Below are 25305 nucleotides of genomic sequence, written 5' to 3'. Positions count from 1 at the left end.
GTTAATTTTCTTACAATTTCTCACAAAATTCAAACATACAATTATTATTGCTGCTGTAATATTATGTTTTGTTTTGGTTAGCCATGCCAATGACAAAGCAAACCCTACAGAGCAACTAATTATCATTAAATTGAAAATGGCTTTCTTCATTATCCTAGGTAATGTCTCAAAGCTTAGATTCAAACCCGTAATTATACAAGTCACCATTCACATTGTGATTTTGTTGACGATGATGGTGATACTTGCTGCATCGTAAGCGAAAGAAATCTAGAACATTACAATTCGGGTCCCTCGGAAAGAGACGTAAGTTTAGAAATTGTGCGCAAGTTGGTATGCAAAGTGGAAGCCAAGAACGATATACATACAATGAACATAAAAAATTTCCCATGAAATGATCTTCTTAAATTCATTCCACTTGGTATTTATCATATATAATGCGGGGTAGATAAATCTCTATTTTTATACTTTTATTTTACATAATATTTATCATGATTAAAAATAGATATTATTGTTTTTAATAATTTAAAACTCATTCTCTTATTTATTATAATTTCTTATTAAAAATCATTGATTTTATCATCAAATGATTTCTAATTAAAAATCATTAATTTTTTTAAAATAAAAATTATTGTTTCAAAAACTTTAATGAACGAAGACAAAGATTTCACGCATATTTTTTTTTACTAATTTGATATCTGACTAGTACATATATATGCTTAAATAAACGTACATTGCACAAAAATGTCTGAAGTATTGGCTCGAAGGAAATCTGCACAATCTAGCTAGGTGGTGGAGGCCCTGGAACCGAGAACACGTACCGTACCGTGTGAATGGAAACTGAGAATTCTGAATAAGTGGTAATTGAATAGAAACAGAAATATCCTGGACAGGCCTTTCAAATAGAAACACCTGATCGGTAGAAATCACATGAAAATTCCAGTGAGAAAGAGGCCGGTGGATAGGGGAATAATTTCACGAAAGACTAGGATACTCCGGTCGACTGCAAATCAATGCGAAAGTAAATTAATTAATGTACTTTGAGGGGCCTACTGAAATTCAATAATTCCACGATGACCCCATATCCCTGAAGCTAGAGGGCACATAGAGGAAATGTATGGACAAGCCCTTCAAACAAGAAATAATTACCATGAGAAAAGGAACTGGAAGCATACCATTCGTCTATCACAATATACACGGCAGTGATCACTCCACGTCTACTTGAACATTATATCAGCTGGAGGCTGGAGCAAATCTGCAAATCTTAAGTTACATATGCATGTAGATGCACAGAAAGATCAGAACTTACAAGCATCTCGTCCATATTTTTACTTAAAAAACCATGTAAGTGTGTGTGTGTATACATATATATATGTATATGTATATGTGTGTGTGTATATATATATATATTCATAAAAAAAAAAAGGAATTAAGATATACAGACATGAAAAGGGGAGTACAAATTAAATTATATAACCCACGAAAACACTGAATCTCAATGATGAAGCGGAGCCTGAAAGAGGGGGGTATATATATATATATGTCGATGAAATGAGCACTAGAGAAACAAGTATTACTTTACGTATCTAGTTAAGTGCTCTTGGCCTGTTGGATAAATTAGACTGTAGATAGATAGAACTTAAAAAAAAAAACAAAAAACAAAAGTGGGCATAAACTTTGCAAGACTTAGTCACGGAGAAAAGCTTCAAAAGGGCCAAAAATAGCAAGTGAGGGATCAAAACAAGGAACCTGAAACCCTAGGAGACCCCCTTCTCCACCTTCCCGGGTCACTTGATATGCGAGGACTGGTCATGGCCTTGTCAATTCCACCCCCCATGCCGCCCACTTGAAAATGCTTGTAGAAGACGCAACCTTTATCAACATCTACCATTACTGGCGGTCAGAAGTTCATTTTCTCATTCTCAAAGTGGCTATTGTTCCTTTGATCATAAAAGAAAGAATGACTTGGTCAGTGAGGTTTAAAGATTTTGGTATATTTGGTACCGTGGATTACGATGGATAACTGTTGTGGGCACACCAACAACCCGCCCTAAAAATCCAACCAAATAATCATCGCACCTCTAGTATTCATTCCCCATGGTAACCCTAGCTAGTGAGCCTCCACTAAGACTATTTATACCCCTAACACCCTTCAGTGTTTCAGCACTCAACCATCTTCTCCTTTCCTTCCCTTGTCTTCCCATTGAGTCTTTTTCTTGAGGCTTTTTATGATGTTGAGTAAATACTTCTCCGTGTTCTCTTAATCTTTCTTTAGCACTTGTCGGTTTGTGCTTAAGAACAGGCGCCAGTAATAGCTTTTTGTACCAAGTGGGTCTAACTTATTTCCCACTCCTGGACATGGGCTTAAACTTTTAAAGCTTTTTTTAATTTATCGTTCGTATGCTTTTTTTCCCTTCACTTTCCCCTCATTGGATAGATTTAGGGTTTGGATTAGGGTTACCTTTGTTAAAGAAAAATAAAGGTAGGAGAGAAAAAAGTCCTAATTAGCCAAATAGCTCTCTACTCTGGTCTTTCCCATTTGTTTTGTCATCTCTTTTGCATGGGGATAGTGAGGTGATGATGATGATGGTTGCGAAGATCTAAAAGAAATTAACGAAACCAGTCACTGTTTGCCTATGGAGCATCATCAAGATTCACAAGCTTTATTAGGGCTAGTGTGTGGTGATGATGGTGGCTTTTGGTGGTCCCTTTTTTTCAACCCAATAGCCCTTTGAATTGGGAATCTTGATGATGCTGCAGCGGCAATAAATGGCTTATTTATCTCCTTTTCTCCAACTTTACCGGCTCCCAAAGATGAAGGTAAACTTACTAAATACTTTGAAATTGAAATATATACCTTTTTTCTTACTCAGTTAAATTATTAAACAGCATTCTCGGAGCTTATGTTTCGGTTCACTACTTAATTTGTTGTGGCTATTTTCAGTCATTGATACCTGTTAGGGTTTTGTGTTGTTTAACCCGAACTTGCACCAGGGTTTTGGTAATAGGGTGTAAATCTCTGTGTTCATCACTGAAGAGATTTGAATTTGTTGTGATGATTCCTTTTGAGTGCTTTTATCTGACTTACTTTTTTCAGGTGATTTTTTGGTACTGCCACCACCACTTGATCTGATCTTATTAAGTATGTCTGTACTTCGGTATGAACCTGTACATCGTTAGACATCGTGGGCCTCTTTTATTTCTTGAATACATGGAGGTTCTTTTGTTCTCTCTATATATGTTTCTTCTCTTATCGTCCTTTCTTTAGATCTTGATCATCATTCCCAGCAGTGTATAATATTTGCAAGTGTTCAAATTACTGACAAAGCTTTTAATTATTCCCAGGATATGATGTGCTTGAATACACCAAGTCACACATACAATCATTTTGTTGCTCTTTTGTACATGTAGATTAATTTGTGGAGTTTTGATTGTTTCGTTGCCTCTTCATGGAAATCTCTAGCTTGATGACGTGAATTTTCGTATGTATTTTGCCTTTCAGTTTCTTATCACCAATATTGTAGCTGTACATTTGAGCATTAAAAGAAGGAATTACCGTGTGTTCTTCTAACCATGTTCTTGGAAACTATGTTTTGTTTTTCCAGGTTCAGGGAAGATCTTCTGATTTCTCAAAATTTCGGGGTGTGTGTGATAAAATATTCAAGAAAATATCCGTTTTAATTTTAAGCTATTTATTAGGGTTTACTAATTTTGTTGTTTGTTCTTTCAGATAATAGCCTGTGCCTAGCTTGATAGACTACTTGTTATATACTACTACACCCATACGAGTTTTCACAAGGTACTATATTTGTTTTTCTTTCTAAAGCAAAATAAATATTCTAGATACCATGGGAATCAGATATACCTTAATTAGATTGAGATTTGATTTTTGTTTTTGCCGTAAATAGTTAATGTATGTGCAAAAGATAAACCAATTGGCTGTATAATATTTTGTGGAGGTGCTCAAGTAATCTGATATGTACACTACTCAGGAAATTGCTCATGCCATATGTAATAATGGGAATTATTTTGAGTTGATCGATCTGGCTGTAAAGAAAGAATTTGCAGCATTGATTGTAGTTCTATAGTAGGAGCTAGATGATGAAGTGGATTATCCACTTTCCCCTGTAGGCTTTTAATCGGTACCAGAACCCTTTTTTTTTTTTTTTTACCGAAACAACTGTTTCTATAAACATTTCAATATTGTCTTAAATTCTTCTACTCCACATAAATCCTTCTCCTTTTGTTCTCTTTCCAGTATTTTGGTTGCAATTGTCTTCCTTGTATATATATTTATCCACTGTACTCAAGGCTTTTAATCTCATGTATATGTTGCATATTCGATCGATTCATCGTAAGAAACCTGTGTTATCTGATGATCAATCTTGAAAGGAACCATGTTATTGTAAGTGATTTTGTGAGTGATGGATCTCGATGACATCATTCCTGATGTACCAATTCTGTATACATCAAATATCTTAATTGTCATAAATCTTCTTGCAAGTACCGATTACTTTTCAAATTAGTTCCACTATGCAGCTGAGCATACAAATATTTTAACTAAAGCCATGCATGGAATTGGAACAATTAATCTCAGAAAGTTTGTATTGTATTTGGATTGCTTTATATTTGATGCTACCTATGTTTTTGGACAATTTAGGGTGTTCTGTTTTTAACGTTGGACAATCCTGTGTTCTAGGTGTGCAGTGAAGTGCTTCGGCTGCGGAATGTTTGAGTGATAGTCAATAACTCAAGATCATCTAGTTGAACGCCCAGTGACACTTGAATTCGCGCATTGACTTTGTTTATAACAAGGGTTTGGATTGAGCCTGATGTGTTATCTGAAAGAATAAACAACAAAATTAGTAAACCCTAATATTTAGCTGATTTTTTTGTAATTTGCATGAGATTCAAGTCAAATGATGTTATTTGCAATGTTTACCTTCATAAGATGAATTTCTTGTTCTTCTTGCATTTGCATTACAGCAATTGGCTTGAAACTGGTGAGTCGGATAGCATCCGCTCAATATCATAGCAGATAACATCATGTTAATTCAATATACATGGATAGATTTTAATAAATATTCAGTTACTATCATCATTATTTTGTTCTTAGCTAGCAGTTAAAAATGGTGGAAAATCTGTCTTTTTTATGTCAATTTGAGCGTAATTGATAACAAGCAAATGTCTAATAATTGTTTGAAAAAGAGAAAAGAAAACGCAGAAATATTCGAAGCAGCATGGACGAATTCGAAATTTCAAAATGGAATTAATGTTGTGATAAGGAAAAGAGAAATCTCGAAGGATTGACGGAGATTTTTTCTTAGATTTCTAGGTTCAAACTTGAAAGCTAAACTTATTTAAATCTTCTGAATGTATGATTCTAATACGAAGAATGTGTCACTAGAATCATTTAAGAAAAACATTATTTTCAATTTACGTGTATATTGATCCGGAAAAAAAAAACAAAAAAAAACTAGAGAGGAAACATTAAGAAGATGAATCAAAAGAGGTTATGCTAATTATTAGTTGTGTTGTTGTGTTTTTATATGAGACATCATTAACCTAATTAACTGATCGAAGAAAATGGAGGAAACTAAAACTCGAGGGAAGCCCGTTCCGAACACGCAGAACCATTTTAGTACAAAGTTGATGAAAAATTATGGCTTCCACGTTGTTACAAGATTTTCAGGGAAGTTACGAGAAATAAAGCAGTACAGTTAAATTTTCCATAATTCAACACTTCTTTTATTATTCTCTCCACTAAAAGAAATGGAAAACATTACAGTGCTTTAGTATTTATTTAGTGTTATACAAACAGTAAATTACCTTATTTAAAAAAAAAACATTTTTTTTCTTTTGTAAAAAATTCTACCTTTTAATTTTTTTTTTACTTTCAATTTTATCATTTTACTTTATTAATTTTGAATTGATTTTTCATAATTTGATTTTATATTTTTCAATAAAATAATCACAGTTTTAAACATATATCTTGGTATTTAGTTGATACTTAATTTTTATAAGTGTTTATTTTTCTTATCATGTCATTAAATATAAAATCTTTTAAAATATAAATTTTTAAACCCAATAAAGTTCATAATCTAACTCACAGATTTTACAATTTAAACCACAAAACTTGAATCAATTTAATCAGCCATTCAAATTATTCTTAGACATGCATCAGATAAAAGATAGGTTAGAACAATTCTTAACATAGTTAAATTTAAATTAGGGCGAGGTATGAAATTAGATTCGGGGAATTCAATGTTGAATTGAAAACTAGTTGTAACTAAACTAAAACATGCGGTAACGAATATAATATAATTAATTGCATGCACCGAATTTTACACAAAATAACGAATGAAGCTATTGATTAGGTCATTCTAAGAAAAAAATAATAATTAAGTGAACAATTTCGCTAAATCTAAACCTTCAAAAAATGTATATCTCTCAATGCACCTCCAGATTAAAATATGTTTTTAATTATCAGAAATGTTAAATCGTCAAGTAACAAACCATTTTTGTCCTTATACCGTGATGTTTTGAAATTGTTTTTTCTATTCAGAGGGCTGCGTATTGGAGAACTGGGGACGTTTCTTTCTTTTCATTGTCCTTTTTTATATATAAAAATATCTTTATTTACATATATTAGTGGTTAATTGCTGGATTAATGCCATGATTCTGAAAAATCATGTTCCAAATAGGTTTCTCAAATTATTCCTACTCTCGAATAAGTCGAACTTCGATTACATTCATAAAAAAATAAAAATAAAAATAAAGAATCAGAGAAACCCAATTGGGGCATGATTTATAGGATTTCTGGCGTTTCTCGGCGGTCGCATCCTTGTTGAGCTTCTGGCAGCTCAATGGTCTCTGAGGCTTTATAGACTTTTTGATAGAGCGCCACACGGCCCAACAATAATTCTAGGCAGCGTTTAATGGGCCTACCTGAAATAATCTCGCTTTTATTTGGTCAAGTGACAAATTAACCCAATAATTTTTGGTTGCTTTTCTTTAACTTTATTTTTTCCCTTTATTTTGTGGCTCGAGTTAGATACAAAATATCTCTTTTTTTTTTTTCTTTTTTTTCTTTTTCTGGAGATAAGATATAAAAGCATCTTGACATGATGTTTGTTTTCAAAGTTAAATCCATGATCTTTGTACAAGATTGTCTGACAAAGGAGAACAAAATCCTGAATTCTTAATCGTAATCAATAGTAAGATCACGAAATCAAGCAATAAATATGCAGTGATAATTTAGTTTGCTCCGAATCATCCCGGACGATTTCTTGTTCCTCCACGCCATATTTTTAACACATTTCGGTTCAGACAGCCAGGAAAAACATGAAAAAAAGAGAAATTGATTTGAACAAAGATACGGGGAATGATGTCTCATGTTCCCATAACGATTCTCTCTCTGCTATAAAATTATGCGGTACATAACGTCATTGCATCAAGCAGATCACATGCGCCTGTGGTATTCTTATCCCACATGTTCAAAGACAAAAAAAGATTGAGTTAAGTCTTCCCGTAAGAAAATCGGACACGATCATTGTTCAATTAGCTAAAAGATTACATTGTTAAATAAATTTAGACTAGTGTTCAGTTTCTGAATTTATTTATTTTTTTCAATTTCAATGCTTTCGATGAGCAGGGAAAAAAAAGATGAAATTTAGACTAGTGCTCGTGAACATTAAAGTTAGTGTCGGACAAAACCATATATAAATTTGGAACCAAAAGAATAGAATAAGACTTCAAAATGTAGGTTAATCAAGTATAGATTACAAGTTAGCTTGCTTAAGAGAACAGATTGACCAATATCCCATGATCCTAGATGCTTTCTCTCCTTTATAAATTTATTTTGGTTTTGTTTTCCATGTGGTAGATGAGCTTTAAATGCCACACACAAAAAAAAAAAAAACAAATCGTGCTTGCATGCTATTGTATATGCAGCATCTGAGAGAATTTTGACTAGTCAAGTTATCAGCTAATTAATCACAAACCAAAACTAAAAAAATTTGCCAGGAGAGAGTAATTAAATCAAAGACCTCACCAAAAAAAAAAGAATAAAAAAGGATGAATATTTTTGGAGTGCTTCCTATCTTTAGACATGGCAAGCAAGCTTTAAGGGAGTTGCCCCTACTTTGCAACGATCAGTTCATTATAGTTATAAAAATGCTGTTACTTATATGGAACCCATGATTGGAAATGCATTGAAATCGAAAATCACACAATTACTAATTGTTCTTTAATTTCAACTCCCATTCCACCATTAGTCCTTGATTGTGGTTTTCATTTTATCAGACTAGAGTTGATTTTTCTGTGGAAGAAAGCCTTCATATTCAGTTAAAAAAAAAAAAAAAAAAACCACAAACATAGCTAATCTGTAAGAATTGGTCTGAACATTCAAGTAAGAAACTTATAGAGGAGTTGCTGTCCTTGAAGATATGATCTATTTGAGTAAGAATGAAGTAACGAACAAAATCGTTACTGTATATGAAGCGAGAAGATCTTCCTGTTTATTGGTTTGATACTTCTACCGCAAGCAAAATCTGCCTGTCTGTAGAAGGACTGGGATTTGTAGCTAGCAGCAAGAACATTGCTTTTTCCATGGGAACAAAAGCAGATTGTTTTGCTGAGGAAGATAACTTGTCTAAAAGCAACAAACCTAGTTATAAATTGTAAGAGCATCAGCTTGCTAGACCAAACAAGGCATTCTCATCCAACTGATTCATTTAACTGGGACACAGTGGCTCGAATGCATGCAGGTATATGACCAGATCGCATGCATAAATGTCCATGCTTGTTGTTTCTGAGAGGTACCGTAGATGCCTTCAATCTGTCATTGCTTGCAAGAAAATGTTAGCAGTCATAAAACTTGGTCTTCTTTGATTGTTTAGATTACAGTAAAGATCAATTGTTTTTCAATTTTTTTCTTTTCTACTGATTATCTACTCAGCCTTCTGCAACTTACAACATTGAAATGCCACAATAAGATCAGTCGGCAAAAAATTAAATTAGAAAGGAAAACATCAAGAAATATATTTCTTTCTCTTCACAAATTTCATACTTTCTTTGTAAAAATGCAGGAGGACAAAATCTCAACCGATCGCCATTGTATATCAATCAGATTACAAAATCTATATATTTCCATAACCACAAATTATATCATATAGATCATGCATCTTCCGTGGCTTCACATCATGTTCTGGTAGATTTGGTCTGCAATTAAAAATTTACATCTAAGTGGTTTTTTTTAAAACATAATGGAAGCCGTTATCCTCACCCCGCTATATATATCTAGTCGTAAGAGGTCCGAGTAAGTGTAGCAGGCAATCTTTCAAGGTTTGCACATAATCATCGGTAAACAAAGCCATTAGTTATTTTGAAGGTTATGTGATCATGTGACAGATATATTCATCATAAAACAAACAATGTGTTGAATTGACCAGATGGGGAAAAATCTGTGATTAGACAGAAATGAAGTTAATATATACTTATATTGACTGTCCTCTGCTAGCACAATCAAGGAGAATAACTATATCTGAATAGAATATCAGAAATAGGAGGCTCGGAATGCATCGAATCATCCTGCTTGATTTTTGTCTCCCTCCGAGTTATCTTCCTTGTGCATCTAGATTCTTATAGCAATGAGAAACTTAAATTTATTTTGGAAAAGGATAGGGCAAGTACCGAAGCCTCTACTTTGACATCAAATAGGCTCTACTTTGAAGATTTAAACAATGTAGTCCTCGTGGATGCATGTGATATTATCATCTCAATCAGTAAGAGCACCCACCAAACTGTAATTTAACAATACCAATATGTTTCAAGTTAAAATAACAACAAAGAAGACTTTGACAATGCAGGGTTAGTAAGAAGGATAGACTATAAGCAGCAATGTTATTATCCTAGCTAGATGACGAAACAATAAATTCAAAATCAATAGCCAAGGATGCGACCGAGTAGGACAAAGTTCTCAATCAACTACAGAACTTAATTAAGCTATATTAAGACAGAAACATTAACTACTCCATGATCCCAGATTCCTTCTCTTCATTTCTTAATTTTGACGTACGAGTTCATGTGCAGAATGAGAAAATTAATTCTGTGCTTGTATGGTACAGCAATTTACATTTGAGAAGAATTTTTTCGGGTCAAGTCAGATAATCACAAAGAAAATAAAGATGCCATGGAAACCAATGGGGGGAGAAGGGTTGATAAGTTTAGAGTGAATGCATCCTGTCCTTAGAACATGGCATGCTTTAAGGGAGCTGCTCCTGCTTTTGCAATTTTGTTTCATATAGCATTTTCAAAAAGAAATGTTTTAATTTCCAGCAGTGGAGTTGGTGATAGATTTTCATCGGCATCGATGAAGAGCCCACTGTATTCTTTTCCATTTTTAATGCAAGGCAGCAGCCCAGGTCTTTTTATAAGCAAGCTGCATGAAAAGAGATTCCTATTGGGTTTGCAGATAGACTAATCATTGATCTCAGTTATTATTGTGAGCAAGATTCTCCAGGGACTATACTGAAGATCCATTTGAGTGGAAGTCAAGTATATTTTTTCTTGGTTTCTCATTTGTCGGAAACAAGAACGTTGTTTGGTACTTGTGGTAATCAAACATACGATTTAATTCATACATTCAGTTGGAACAGAAAATAAAAGTTGAAACCTAATGACTGGCATAGCCAATGTTTTGCTGTGTTGAACATCAGCAGAAGCAGTTCGATTAACAATATTCGTATCAGATAGGCATAACTTGAGAAAGATAATTGTTTCCAAGTTCCAAGGCCATCATCATCAATAGAAAAAAGTTCAAAGGGGCAGGAAATCTCCTCCGATCATTATCCATATTAATCATCTGATTAGAAAATCAATCAAGTATGACACCTAAATTTAAAAAATACAGGCAGCATTCATTGTCTAAAACAACTGTGTTGCTCCAAATATCATATTCTACGTCACGAAGACTCCGACAGGAACGATAATAAAAACAATTTCCTTTGAACAAAGACATGGGTAATGGTGTTTAATGTTCCCTTAATGACCCTCTCTTTCAAATTGACTCACAAGGATTTGACCAAATTGGGACAAAAATTATTTTGATCAAGGCCTGGAAAAGTTCTGCAAATTTTTTTTTTATCTTATTGCAGCTTTGCAAAGTAGATGTTGTGTGAACTAACTTTGACATTCACGGCCAAGTGCTTAGTGCCAATACATAACAAGAGGTTTGATTACCAATTTGCAGGCTATACTGTCATGGAGGCATGTGAGATTCTAATCCCGCTTTGATTAAACAAATGACAAAACGGAAAAGTTGTGCAGGAAGACTGTTTGTCCACTGACTTAAAATTCGAAGTTTTTATGGAATTACACGACTTGAAACGCAGCACATTAAAGCTGATACCCGAGTTTGTTCCTCTTTTTTTTACCTTTGCTTTTAGAACATTACTGTAACTTCAGAGGTGAAGACACTCCTGCACGATGATAAAAGAAGTCACAAGGGGAACAGTCAACTATTGTTTAGAAAGAGAGTCCAAAGAAAACATATCCAGAAAGAGGAAGATAAATCATGCCCGAGCTTGCCCGAGCAAAGTCAAAAGCATTGTTAGTGGTCCCAATTCTCAAACCTTGATTTGGAAACCATTAAAGGGCACGACCGAGAAGGACAAGAGGCTCTGATTGGTTAGTTGATTAGCCTCCTCATGATCCCAAGAGGCTAAACTATTCCTTCCTTATTTTAGCCGTTTCCAATTTCATGCGTTGTCACAAACTGAATTCTTTAGCATGCTGGCATCCATTTTGTAGTTGAGGAGAGCTTTGACTGCTCAACTCACCTAATCATTTTTATCAAGAAAAAGAAACATCAACTAATCATCGCAAGAAAAATAATGACACCATAGGAATTTATGTGGAAAAAACTGATGATGAGTATTTTCAGGGTAAATGTGCACCCATGAACATTGCCTTCCTCGTCAGAGCTGGTCCTTAATTTTCGCAATGTATTCACAAAAAGTTGAGAACGCAGCTCAATACGCAGTCTCGACATTTGATAGTGCATCCACCGAGGAAAAAGGGATTAATTGGGAGTTCGGTGGTGAAGCTCCCAGTTGATCAAAGACAATAGTAATTTTAAGAAGGTATTTTTAATTGATCAGATTTTAAATTTATTTTTTTAAAAATTATTAATTTCGAGTTCCATAAATTTCAAGATTATTGTAAGCTTACATAATTATTAACTTTAAAATTTATAGAATTAGTCAAGGTACATGCAAACTAACAATAAACACTTCTGATTAATTAAGAAAAAAAACAATTAGTAGCATAAAATCTGGGATGAAGCAAAGTGCAACAGTAAATAAAAGACTACTATGTACTTTCAATTCTCTTCAAATTCTGATTCATGGGATTTAGTCAAGGTTTCGTTATAAACAAGAATAAGACTGTGCTCCATTTTAGTAATACACTGTGATGAGTTAATTTTTATATTTTTTTGTTAAGACTTTTATTTATAAAAATCTTTTTAAATAAAATAGGTTTTGTAATTATGTCAAATCTAAAGTATTTAGAGATTTGAACATTTTAAATTTAAAAATTTAGACTTAATAATCAATCAAAACTCCTAAAAAATTTAGATCTGACACAAATAAAAATTATAAATTAATTAACAATTATCTTAAAGGCTAAATAACTTTTTAGTTTCATATCTGTAAGCAAGAATTTACATTTCGGGATTTTCATTTTAGGAACTTCTCCAATAAAATTGCAATGAATAAATGAGCAAAACACATACGTCGGAATTGTAGGAAGCAATGAAAATTTCTTGTCTGTACATCCAAAGATAGTCCCAGGATTGTAACAGAGGCATGGGTTGGATCGGTTTTTCAGCTTGTCCAAGATGACCTTGAATTTTTATTCACCGTTAATTCAACGATTTCGCCTGAAACTGAAACCGAACTCCTCCAGTTATAATTGTTTGTCTAGATGCACTTAACCGAACCTATATATTAGTGAGAACACCAACTAAACCAGTCCATATGTATGTTCTTATCCAAACAGGTACATTCGATTGGGACAAACTGCAACTTTAAGCTGAAGAATTAACACGGGCACATTAGGATCCTCGAAATGCTCATTGCATTTCTTAAGGTGGCCATTTAATGTCCTCAAATGTACGATTTACTCTTTAGAGATTAATTTTCAACAAGTTGTTGACATAGGAATCTCTTCCACTATTGTATTTAAATTTGTCTCCAACCTGACCCTCAAGACTGCATAGAAAGAGCTGATTTATACAAGAAATGTCACAGGAAGAAAATCTAAGGGTTGTCTGAATGTCAACTTACCCAGGTTAATGATTTATTTCAAAACCAATGAGAAGGACTTCAAGTCTGAGAGATTATTCAGTTCTTCTAAGGCAACGGTCTCTCTCACATTCATGCATGCAAGGGAAAGATATATGGTGTTTACATTTTACAAGTGGATCCCAATTCCTAAATCATATGAAAGTGAGCATGTAATTGATCTGCTAAATACTGCTTTTATATATATTTTAGTTCTAATGATTTACTTATATCTCGATCTAGAATTAACTTAATTTTAATATATAGCTAATTCAAATATGTTTTTACCATTAGTAAAATAACATTCAAGGAATAAGAGTATGTTTGATTGTGATTATGATTATGATTTAAAGTGTTTTTCATTTAAAAATATATTAAAATAATTTTTTTATTATTTTAAAAATTATTTTTAATATTAAGAGTATCAAAACGATTTAAAAACAGTAAAAAAAATTAATTTTTTTAAAAATGCATATAAACCTACACTACAAAGATATAATCACATATTAAATCATAATTCAGTTCAAACTTCAAACAATTCTCGAATTTCAAATGCAATTGGATCAATTTATCATGACTCCCGTACTAGAATTCTTGCTATATGACTGACATGTGATCATTTTTTAAAAAAATGTTGGAACCATTGACCGGACAACATCCAAAATTTATCAAACTAATTTCCATTCAATGAACCTTTTTAGTTTTTCTTTCTGTTCACAATGCCCAAAAACAAATTGCCTAGGAAATCACCTTCTACCTTATTTACACGTGTACGCACCAGATTCTCTCTCTCCTTGTCGCTCGTGTATAGACGTTGACGTTTGACCGAAAAAGAAGGGTCGATAAGGGCTTTTGATCCCTGTGACCCGAGACACAAAGCTTCCGTAGTGCCGATCAACACCTGTGCAAAGAGGCACGAGTAACCTCAATACTTCAAAAAGACTTTCAACATCATACATGTAATACTTTTTTATAGAAACCCTTATATGTCCAAAGAAAATCAAGAAAATTCAAAATCCCACCACAAATCGTGGTTGGTTATTTAATGGAAAAGGGTCATATTGAACTTTTTAAAAAACTATGGAAACTGAAACTGAATATAACACAAATAAGGGGATTGGAGTATAGTTTAGCCTAACTAAATTACCATACGGTGCGTAAACAATCTATAAAAAGCTGGCCTCTAGGCTCTATCGACATCATGTGCACCATGTGATCACGCCAGCCTACGAGATGACGCGATTCAAGAAGAATAATGCTTCCCTCTACTGCATATACTTGATACTAAATTGGTATTTTTTAAATTCAAGTCTTCCTGTATATTTTACACAAATGAAGTGCCCAATATATTTTAAGCATTCCTTTTATTTTATTGTTTTAGTAAGTTTTGGATAATTATCAAAATAAATTAAAAGAAACTGAAGACTATAATGAAGCTTGAAATTAAACGAATTCAGGCATTTCAAGAAGAAAAAAATCATAACTTTGTTCTCTTAACATTAAATATAAGGTACACTTTCGCTAAAATTGCAAATGTGCTTTCTGTCATATTTCATGGATGGTCCTTGATGCATTATTTTTTTATCTTTACGGCCGTAGCCACGCATGATAAAGCCATGGAACAATTGGGGCCACCATTTGTATTTGTACAGATCATTGAGCTTGAAATAGAAAGCACGCAGCCATCAGACACTGGGTCATGAGCCCTTCTTCGTCATGTCTTTGTAGATTGGAGCTGATTTCCTGCACTAGGTTACCCAAAGTGAAGAGCATGTTGGCTCAGTTACTGTGTACGGTCACATCCACTGACCCACATAATCATTTCACTAACTGGTTCCATGGGCATGAAGATTTTGTATTTATTTCGTCAGTTAACTCTTGCAGAATTCTAGAAAGTCCCCGGGATTGCATTTCGATTCAGTCCCGTGAAATCCAAGTAATCTGGGTCCAAGATTTATGATTTGGCTAATTAATTAATTTACTAGTTTTGATAATTTAAATTGTTTTTTCTAACCAAGATAGCCGGAAGCGAAGATGAAAGGCTAAAACATAGTGTTGTATTAATGATTTTATTGTTGAAAAATATTTCTGATATATATATATATATACTAATATTATAGAAAAACATTTCTCATATAAATATCAATGTTAATGAAAAATATCCTTAAAATATATATTATATTAGAAAAGGCTGACAAAGATAGCTACATGCATTAATAGAAGTACGATTATTGGTCCTTAGAGAATTTTTATACTTCATCCCTTACACGACATCGATATAAATTGAAACATGATGAGCTCTTAGATAACTTTTATATATCTTTAGATTGTAGGGAGAATAGGATTCAAGATGTAGTTGTGCCCATTGAACTGAGCTCTTTTCTTGAGTCGAGCCCAAAAAAGTTGAGTCATTCCCTTGGTTGAGCTCAATAAAGGTTAGGTCTTTTCCGTGGTTGGGTCTAAGGAATGTGGTTTTTTTAGGGGTTTTTTAGACTTATTAAATAAGGATTTATCAGTATCCCTCGAGTCTTTATCAACATCCAAGATGTAGTTGTGCCTATTAGATTGAACTATTAGATTAAAAACAAAAAACAAAACAGAGAAAAAGAAAGTCAAGGCTGAAATTTTGGCTATTCTATATCTACATTCTACACATCTATATCTATGAAGTTGCGTGCACATTCTGGGTCCTCGATTCCAGTAAAAATGCTGAAATTCAAATTTTGGAATATTAGAAAAAAAAAAAAAAAAAAAACCACCTTGTCATGGTGCCCAATGCTTTCATCACTAGTAAAATGCAAATAAAAAAAAAACTTCCGGAATTTTTATTGATTGTGGAGTTTGCTCACTCATTGCACTCTGGTCCAACATTTGAACTAATACGTCCGTACAAAAAAATTAATGTCGTATTTTATTAAGTTTAAATTTCATATTTCATAACTGCTCCGTGACTCTAATTAAGAATTCTATAACAAAAAATCAATTACTCTATCTAATATAAAACATCAAAATCTCTGTGATATTGTACTCGAAGACATAATTATATATAATGAAAAAAGAACTGGAGTGCGAGTAAACTAGTGGGACGTCGGAGTATGCTCCGTGTTGTTTAGGTGGTTTTGGGTGCGTGGTCGGTGGGTTCGTGCACTCAGGTAAGTATAGAAACTGCACTCCTCTGTCAGTCTCGACTAGAGTCAAATTTAACAATCCATGCATACTCATTAGAGTACTCAGAAAAATCTTTACTCTCTTTCTGTACTCGACACCACTTCAAGTTCGTTCTACGATGAGTTGCCACCTGTGAATTTCTGGATCTTGTGGTGAAAATCAAGAAGATCTTTTGTCCTTTTTCTAAGAAGATAAAATCTGGACTGCTTCACTTTTTCCTTTTCTTTTACCATACGTCCACCTTCGTGAGAGGGCTAGATTGTAAAATATACCTGGGAAAACAAATACTTTGAATAAACAATTCTTCATTTCTATTTTAAATAAAGTGAATACTTGAATCTTGGATGTTCTGGTGAAAAAATGACACGAAAAAAATCCTTACAAGTCTTTTTTATTCTTCACCCTTTTCCTATAATTGATAAAACAAAATACTCTTAAAAATATAAAAAAAACACGAAAAAGGAGAAAAAAAATAGATGTATTTTATTTTTTTATATCTTTATTATTATTATTACTGTTACTACTATTATTGTAGGTAAATACTGAGGATTTTTTGAGATATTATTAATAAAATCCTAATAGATGAGTTAAAAAACACAATGTATCATAATTTTAGATATATTCTTAGTGAGATCAATGTAAAACAATGATAGGTATTTATTAAATAAATATTTTTAAAACTATAATTGAGATAAAATATAACTTGTACTGGGTTTTATTACATCACTGCATAGAACCTAGCCAAGTTTGTTTTAAGATTATGTCTTCAAGTGTGAAATATATTGTTTTTTAAAGTGTTTTTTTATTTAAAAAATATAATATTAAAATAATATTTTCAGAAACATTATTAATTTAAATATCAATCACCACCTAAAAAAATGGACTGTTTACCAACCCAAAAGCGTGGAAAAAAGACAAAAATATCACACCCCTCTCTGAAAAGTTAAAAGAGCGGCATGCCAAAAAAAAACAAAACAAAAAAAAAGGGTTATCGAATTGGAAGCGACGAATTAAGCCCTGTAGGGCCTTTCGAGAGCTTTTAAAGTTTACAATTTAAAGTTTAGACTTTAGACTGCTAAATACTAACTAGGTGCCTTTTCAATTTTTTTTCTTTTTTTCTTTATATATATATATATATATATAATTTTTGTGTTCTGATTTTTGATATGAAAGCACTGCAGCTGTAAACCAATCCATTGAAAAGGCTATAAAATGGATGACATCATGCAAATTGAGCGCCTTTTAGTTGTTGAATAGGCTTGGATTATAGTAACCGAAGCTATGGATGCCTGTAACCTCGAAATTTGCATTCCTGGCCGGTTTTTAAGAAAATTCGTTACAAGGTTCGGTAACGTGCTGCATTATTTTTTAAAACTATTCTTTTATTCCAAATATATTAAAATAATATTTTTATTTTTAACATCAATATATAAAATTATAAAAAAAACATATTAAAAAAATAGTTTAATATTTTACTCAAATAAACAACAATTTAGAGAGCATTTTAGAAAACATAACCTCCCCTCCTTGTAGATTTCATTGCGTGCAAGATACCATTTTCTTTTTATTGATGGTCTGTAGATGATAGGCATGTCAGAAATCGCCGGAAGGCCATCGATTGCATGTTTTTCAATTTGTGAATCGTGCTCCGTAAAATCATGTCTATTTATTCGATCGACTCAGTTGAAAGCAGAGAAATTTGCTAGAATTTATATTTTATGAATGTATTAATGATTATTTATGAATGTATTAATCCCATATCAATATTAAAATTAAAAATAAATACTTCCTGGTACATGCTCCTCTCAGCTGATTTATGCATCCCCAATTTTTACCTCCTTCGCAGGGCTCTTAAAGCAGCACAAACACAAAATGCCATCATAAAACAAGATTGAGATGATAACTGCATAGACGCACCAAAAATAAAAAAATTCGAGGCGACATGAACAAAACACTGTCTTTGTAGGGAAAAACACAAATTATGGATTGTCTAAATTTCATATACAATTCACGGAAAAAATACAAGTGAAAATCAGGCGCATTCACGATGTACACCGAGGCAAAAGTTTTTTTTTTTTTTTTTTTTTCCTCACACCAAGGGAAAAAAAAATGCCTTTTTCTAATTACTAAGAAAATTACAGTTACAGGCTTACAGCCCCACACAGATCAGTGAGATTTCCTGCATTAAATTTCCTTCACCCTCTCTCTCCCTTCCATGTCCCATGACGTGTGTATTGGGAACCAACCTCATTAAAATACAAATGGATTTTATATAAAATAATTAAACAATAAAAAAAATTACATGGTGGGCCTCCCGAGGCAAAGAAGGCCCGGGTGATACCCGCTGCACACCCATTTGCAACCCTTTTTATTCACTCTTAATTTATTATAAATAGGAGCCCCTAACCCACTAACCTGCCTCAGTGACGCGGTCTCAATACTCCAAGAAACTCACTGTTTTGTTTTAACTTCCTGTGACTCGTTCTCTCTCTCTCTCTCTCTCTCTCTCTCTCTCTGTTCTTGCTTAGAAACCCGTTGAAAGAGGGAATTGAGAATTTTAAGTATTCTCGAGAAGTAATTTTTTGGTTAATTGTCATGGCTATTACTCTCACTCATAGTGCAAGTGAACCACAACAATTCTACTTTGATGACAAGTGGAAATTGTCCAAGAAAGAGGGGTCATCAAGAAGCAGATCCTCAACTTCTTCTCTGATGAAGGATTCATCTCAAAGGAGATGTTCTTTTACAAGAAAGTGTGCAAGGCTTGTTAAAGAACAAAGAGCTAGGTTCTACATCGTGAGGAGGTGTGTGACGATGCTTATTTGCTGGAGAGACTATAGTGATGCTTAAAGAGTTTGGGAAGAGAAAGAAAGGAAAGACAAAGGGATCTAGTGAGAGAAACATTGGTCGAAGTTTCTCTCCTTTTTTGGACTCTTAACTTTATATCTCCTTCATTCAATGAGATGGTTTCTTGGGTTTTGCTTCAATAAAAACCCATTTTCAAGGCATTTTCTTGGCATCCAAGAGGAAGAGGAAGGGCAAGATATATATACATGTATAAAAAGATTTTTTAGCCTTCTTTTTTTTTTTTTGCATTCTTTTGCTTTTTGGTTTTGTTTTTTTTGGAATCTGGAAACTCCTTAGAAGGAGATGGTTTCTTGATGTTACTGCTAGTTTCAGTGTTAGAGATTAATATGATAGAGAGTTCATCCATGCGTAATTCTCACTATTGTTCCATGTCCATTATCTATTTTCTCTTTGTCTTAATGATTGAAGTGGAGGGTGGGATCTCACCTCACTCTAGTTTCTTCTCTCTCTCTGGACTTTGTGAGAGAGACAGAGATTCCATTCAACCATTGCAGCAGCTATTGCAGGTGTGTCTCTGTGGAATTGTGGATCCGGTGTGCTTGGCCGCATCAGTTACTATTTTTACTTCACTTTTTTTAATTTTTAATGTATCACCATCATGGATGTTGAGAATTAAAGAAATTAGTAGAGTCATCTCAGTGAGAAGATGGATCAAGTGGGGGGAGCGAGTATCTTTCTTAGGTCCTTCAATGGCCCAAAAAGAGCGCAAAAGAGATGCCTTTTTCTTCAATTATTTTTCCACATTAACTGCCATGGCAGTCAATAAAGCTTGATTTTGAAGAAATTAAAGATTGCACTTAGCACTGTTTATGCATCGTCATTTCTACTAAATAGGGTTTCCTTGTCATAGCATAGCTAGGGAAGTTAATGGGCGCGAATCTCAATGTCCAGTATAATTCTCCAAATGACGATAATATCCTGCATTCTTGAGCCACTGACCGGGGCAAGGACCACTTTGACTACTTATCCTGTTCAGGGTTGTTCTTGTACTTTTCACGTGAACATCAGTAATAGAGGTAGGGGGGTAAATCTCTGAGGCATGTGAGTGGTAAATTAGCAAGTAGTATGGGGGTAATTCTGTCTATGGAGATCATTTACAGCTGGGCTCCCCTCCCCTGTCGGCTGATACCTGATACCGTGGCTGTGCAGTGTGGTGTTTACATCATGGGTTCTGACTGCTACTAGTTATAAAATGGAAACCTTCGGGAATCATAGAGCTTCAAATTCTAAAATAAGGAAGCACGCAATTAAGAATTTTAAACTTTTTGGCGTGTAATACAGATCGGAAATTACATGATTTTTCCATTATAGTACCGAGTATAGCATGCTGATTTACGTAGCAACAGCAGGGCAGTAGTTGCTGCGTTGGAAATAGAAAGCTGGCTTCATTGCTGACTATGCCCCGATTGATCTACCCATGGGTTCGCAGTTCACGTAGCAAATGTCTCTCACCTTTCTTCGACCGACGCCGTTTGGATGATGATAATTGACCTCAGTGCACGTGCCTAATTCACGGTAAATGATCTTACTAATTAGGTTTAAACGGGACCTTATGCGTGAAATGTAATATTTGCTTACATTTCAGCATTATAATCTATAGTTTACTGGGTTATGATACCGCCTTGATCCTGAGTTTGCAACAAGAAATTAAAATGTTTTCACTGATTTGCGTAAACATTTTTGTGCCATCTACTATTCCTGTTACAATAATAACGAAGCACTATTTTTATTTCTTGATATTGATTAGAAGAATTAATTAAAAATACCACATCAAATAAAATTATATTAGTGCTACAGTAAATAGAGGGGTGAAAATAAAAACGTAAGAAGAAAGAAAGTGTGGTGGTGCGCCGGAAATCCCAAATCGGAATACATCATGTTCACTGTCTTTTTAGTTTGAATTCATGGGTTGATAATTGATAGTTTGGCTATTAGAGGTGTCTTTATTTTTCTATTACTTTCCATTTTCTCTTCTTTCCCTGGTCTTGCTTGTTCATTAGGGTCAAACAAAAACTTTACTTTCCTCCTAATTTTTTCTTCTTTACACGCACTTTCTACGCAATCAAACAAGCATATCTTCCAAACAAATTAAGATTTCGATATTAATCATTGTAATTTAGCTTGGCGTGCCAAGGGAGACATCAAGAACAAAAAGAAAACAAGGATAAGAGGGTCTCCTTCCTTATCTTAATTAATTAGTGGAGAGGTGATCTGGACATGATAGCTCCTGGAACAAGGTCAACCCGCAAATCCTCGCCCACTTTTATCTGGGTCATATGAATCTTGATGGGTTTTTCATGCGTAACGTTGGTTTATTTTCTATTCCATATATTACCATCTTTGTTATTGTTGTTCTTATTATTACTATTATTATTACTACTACTATTATTATTATAGATATTTGAATTAACTTGTGTCCATCTTAAATAATTTACTATCATACAAAAACATTACTGAGTATTTGGAGATTAAAAAATATTTTACAAGTAAATGTTTAGTGTGCATATTTCTCCTCAAGTGTAGCAAATATAAATTAATTTCCCACACCTCTCTAACATGGTCAATCCAAGTCATCATTTATGATCTTCACTTGATTCTTGGAACAAAATTTACTTGACAGCTGTGGTAATAGTAGATCGAATTTTGTACTCGAACGTGGAAAATGTTAAGAATCAATCTCTCTGGGACACACAAAATCCCCATTTATGATTGCATATTGATTCCCTTAGCCACAATGCGAGACTTGCGAGCTCTCTCAGCAAACTTTCCACTTTATCCTTCTCTTGACCAGGTCCATATCTATAATCCACAGTAGCCTCAATTAAATTTCCCAAGCCTTTTCTTTTCGGCGTAAAGTATATTTTAAAAATCACTACTATTTATTTCACCTTTTCTTTTCACGTTTTGCTATTCAAAAATAGTATAGCATGGTTGGCCGTGGATCCATTGGCCTTTTTCAAGTGAAAGTAATCATATGTTTTCTCGATCATAGAATAACAAGGAAGAATTAGCCGCACCGTTTGTCCCAACGGTCCATGTTCTTTGGGAGTCTCTGATGAACAAAAAATAAAAATAAAAATAGAGGATTGAGTTTATACTAAAGGAATGTGGGTGTTCATAGATTTTTTTTAATTTTTTTTTATCTTCAGCATTTCAATCAAAGCTCTATAAAACCGTTGATCAAGCCAGAATTCAGTGTATTAAATGAATTTTAGGAAGCTGTTTTATACCATGCATCATCATCGACAAACTTTGTATGTCTGTCTTATAAAGATGTGTCAAAGATCGGCACTCAATCTGCTGAAGCATATTTTAAAATATCGCACATAAACTATAATTTCATGTATGTGTATTTTTTATTGTTTTGATAAGATATTTTTAAAAATCGATGTTTCTGTTATTTCTTTATAAAAGGCGGTTGTTTGGTACTCAAAAGCAATTATTTTTTCCAGCTGCAGATCATCATTCATCGGTGAAAGGGAGCACTGATTTCCATCCTAATTATATATATCTTTATTGACTAGACGGAGATGAACCAGAAGAAAAGTTTTAGCGTCTGCAGCAGCGGTGTGACAGGTTAAATTTTTATTTTATAAATTATAGTTTTTCTATAGTATAAATTCTTTTAAAATTATAATGAAAACAAAAGACAACTGCTATACCTTAACACATTACCAAGCAGACACATCCTCATGTACTCACGTACCTTGCCACATTACCGAGCAGCACATCCCCATGCACTAAAAATATTTCAAGGCAACAACTGTGGGCGCGCTCCACTGTTAATTTCGGGGAGAAGCATGTAAGAAGCCACAAAAAACGTTTCTTTGTGTGGGCTATCAAGAACAGCTAAACTGATGGTGGGCCCATTCCCGATCCGTGACCCGCTGGTTTTTCAAAAGCCCCCGCAGCAAAAGCAGCGCTCCAGGTCCCTGTTCGCTCAACGGTCACATCATGGACACGCAAGGGTGAGTAGTCTGATCAAGCGGCCGGAAATAAATATTACACAAAGTGGAGCTCTTCTATTGGACGGCGCTATTCGGAAACGCGATCCCAACAGCGTTATGGCGTTGGGTGGGTCCCAATTGGGGGCTGTTGTTTTATGGGATGAGTGGCGTGGTCTTGGATTGGGATAGGTAGGAGGTGGAGGCTCGAGCAATTATTGAAGGGAGGGGCCCCTCCCTCGAGTTCCTCAGCTCCGAGGACATGGGCATGGTATGCAGATATCACGCTCCAACAATGGAGTTTCTGGGTTTTTGGGATCTTGGACCACTTTCTCTGTGACTAATACATTGCATTTTGGACTGCGTAATCACCTATCACTTACAGTTTGACCATCTTTAATTTTAAGTGCTATCATTTCGGAAAATCTTATCTTCCTTTTCCTCGGAGGTCCCTCCCCCCCAGCCACTTGATAATGATATTACCAAGGCCATGCCCCTTTTTTGGTGATTAGAAAGCGCGATTATTTTAGGATATACAAGGCATTTATTTATTACCACCGAAAACAAAAAACTAAGAATTAAATGTGTCTCCAAATACATAATATTTTCACCGTAATAATGTGATTATTATTTTATCATTTTAACAAAAAAACAAATTAAGGGTAATTGGTTTTTTATATATATATATAAGAGCCATTAGCTGTTGTGATATTTATTGGGGACAATTCAGTGTTTTTATATTTTAAATACATTGTATAATATTACTTTTAAGAACAAATTTTTTAAAAAGTTGACTGGGAAATAATCCAATATTCTTATCTTTTAATGTATAGTGTAAGGATTATAATACCTTTACAAACAAAGTTTTTTAAAAGGCTAACATGAGTAATTCGGTCTTTCTATATTTAAAATCACAGTGGAAGGACTATACTATCTTTAAAAACATATCTTGTCAGCTTGCATTTAGGGTATTTTTTGTATTTTCAAATTGGTTTTTAGTTATTATCAAATTTACCAAGAAGCAATTTAGTATTTTGACAAATATAAATATTATTTTTTAAAAAAAATTTGATGGGTGTAGCGTCATCCCGCGTCCAAATGCAGCCCTCGAGGGCAGTGTTTGAAGGGTCTCGTCATGATCTTTTTGTTGGTAAACAACGGAGCAATGGTTGGGCTCTGATGGACTTTTCTCTCTCCCTTCTCCTTGCCAAAATATAAAGGTGTCCTTTCATTTTTTATTTTTAATTTCATCCCTTGTTATTTGATTCTATTTTTTTTATATATATATATGAAGCTTGGTCTCTATTTTTTTATGTATATTTTCTTTCCTAATTGAATTGTTTTTTAAGTTTCATCACTCAACATTTGATTTCAAGTTATTTTTATGTCAAATTTAGTCCCTAATATTTTTATTGATATTTATTTTGTGTTTGAATCCTTTTTTGTATATTTTATTCAATTCCATCCCTTAATTTTGTTGTGCTATTTTTAGGGTTTACCTTCTCTAGGGTTGGTCACATGTTGATTTTAGTTATTTTTTAGGTTTTTTTTTTAAATTGATTTTTTTTTCAACATTTAATTTATTAGGAATTAGTTTTTGTGCTTTTTTTTTCCACTTTTATTTATATGGGGTTATACTAATATCATGCCCAGGGTTGCAGGGTTAACCTTATTTTACTTTTATATATATATTTGTAATTTTTTTCAATTTTCCCTTCAATATTAAATTGTTTTATAATTGAGTTTCATAGCATTTTTTTATGCTGTTAATTCTTTTTGTTGATTTGTTTATTGTTGTTGCTTTTTTTATTCGTATTATTTAAAATAGTTGAGCTTATTAAATACAGTCAAGTCAACGATCTGACTTTCAGATTTTTTTTTTAATTTTTTAAGAAACACTTGCATCACGTTAGTATTTTTTTTACGCTGAAAAAAAAATGAACCAACCTACTACGTAGAGCGGGCTCTATTTAGTTTGAGCT

General features: G+C 33.5%; 2 long non-coding RNA genes across 3 annotated transcripts; one reads left to right on the top strand and one right to left on the bottom strand.

The window, feature by feature from the left end:
* Positions 1-679: 679 nt before the first annotated feature.
* LOC140956017 (uncharacterized) lies at positions 680-2257 on the bottom strand. Its single transcript, XR_012170951.1, has 3 exons — positions 1747-2257; positions 1173-1260; positions 680-1000 (listed from the first exon to the last, which is right to left on the bottom strand). It is a non-coding gene; the product is annotated as an uncharacterized lncRNA (long non-coding RNA).
* LOC118059699 (uncharacterized) lies at positions 2253-4953 on the top strand. Of its 2 annotated transcripts, XR_012170950.1 has the most exons (6): positions 2253-2817; positions 3095-3214; positions 3343-3479; positions 3603-3639; positions 3728-3796; positions 4697-4953. It is a non-coding gene; the product is annotated as an uncharacterized lncRNA (long non-coding RNA). The 2 variants fall into 2 exon arrangements; XR_004689350.2 differs by having other exon boundaries at positions 3095-3479.
* The last annotated feature ends 20352 nt before the right edge of the window (positions 4954-25305 follow it).

The sequence above is a fragment of the Populus alba genome, chromosome 10, assembly GCF_005239225.2.
Source record: "Populus alba chromosome 10, ASM523922v2, whole genome shotgun sequence".
Taxonomy (NCBI): domain Eukaryota; kingdom Viridiplantae; phylum Streptophyta; class Magnoliopsida; order Malpighiales; family Salicaceae; genus Populus; species Populus alba.
This window is presented reverse-complemented; position numbering and strand designations above follow the sequence as displayed.